Source organism: Pygoscelis adeliae, unplaced genomic scaffold (genome assembly GCF_000699105.1).
Source record: "Pygoscelis adeliae isolate BGI_AS28 unplaced genomic scaffold, ASM69910v1 Scaffold21, whole genome shotgun sequence".
Taxonomy (NCBI): domain Eukaryota; kingdom Metazoa; phylum Chordata; class Aves; order Sphenisciformes; family Spheniscidae; genus Pygoscelis; species Pygoscelis adeliae.
The window spans coordinates 10,532,788-10,533,541 of NW_008824243.1; the positions used below are offsets into that span (position 1 = coordinate 10,532,788).

The following is a 754-nucleotide window of genomic DNA, read 5'->3' on the forward strand; positions in this document are numbered from 1 at the left end:
AACCTCAGGGGTCCCTGCCCGGTGTGGCAGAAGACTCTGGAGAAGAGCAAAGCTCCCCTGTCCTGTTCACCCCAGTGCTCCATCCCTACCAGGGACCCCGTCCTCTACGCAGGGGGATCCTGCTCCAGCAGCATCCGTCCCCCTGCCCTGCCCAGGGGGGCTCTGCTGGGAGCATCCCTGCGGGCAGCCCTGGCAAAACCCACAGCTCTCTCCAGCCCTGGGAGCGCACTGGGGTGTAAGAGCCAGCTTTGCTCCAAGCTGGGGGATTTGCTCCAGAATCAAAGCCAAAGGAGGAGACGCAGGGCGTGGGGTGCTGATAGTGGCTTTCCCCCCCCACACTGCGCTTGGCCAGCTGCGCACAGGCTCCGGCAGCTGCGACAGGGCGGAGGCGGCAGGGAAGATGCACAAAGCCCTGGTACCCTGTTTTTTGGGCAGGGAAGGGAGCTAGGAGGGTCTGTGAAAGCAGGAGAGGTGTGGGGTCAGCACGGCAGCTGGCAGCACCCCAGGATGGAGGAGCCGGGGGGCTCAGAGGGGAACCTGGGGGATTGTCGGACCTGCCGGGCTTTGGGAGGTGGCTCTCGGGGAGGCACAGAGCAGCCAAGCTGACAGCCCCAAAGTTTCAGCTGGTTTTAATACTGTCAGAGACACCCCGGCGCGGGGCCGCCGCCGCCATCCCACCCGGGCTCCCTTGACGCTTGCCAAAGCGAACCCACTGCCGGCCCGGCCCCACGGCTGCCTTGTATCCGAGCAGCGG

At 65.6% G+C, this 754-nt stretch overlaps 1 protein-coding gene across 1 annotated transcript in view; it reads right to left on the bottom strand.

The window, feature by feature from the left end:
* Positions 1-614: 614 nt before the first annotated feature.
* MFGE8 (milk fat globule-EGF factor 8 protein) overlaps positions 615-754 on the bottom strand; it is a 9,625-nt gene continuing 9,485 nt past the window's right edge. Inside the window, exon 11 of the mRNA XM_009335236.1 lies at positions 615-736. The gene's annotated coding sequence lies outside the window, so the exon portion shown is untranslated. The remainder of the gene's footprint in view (positions 737-754) is intronic.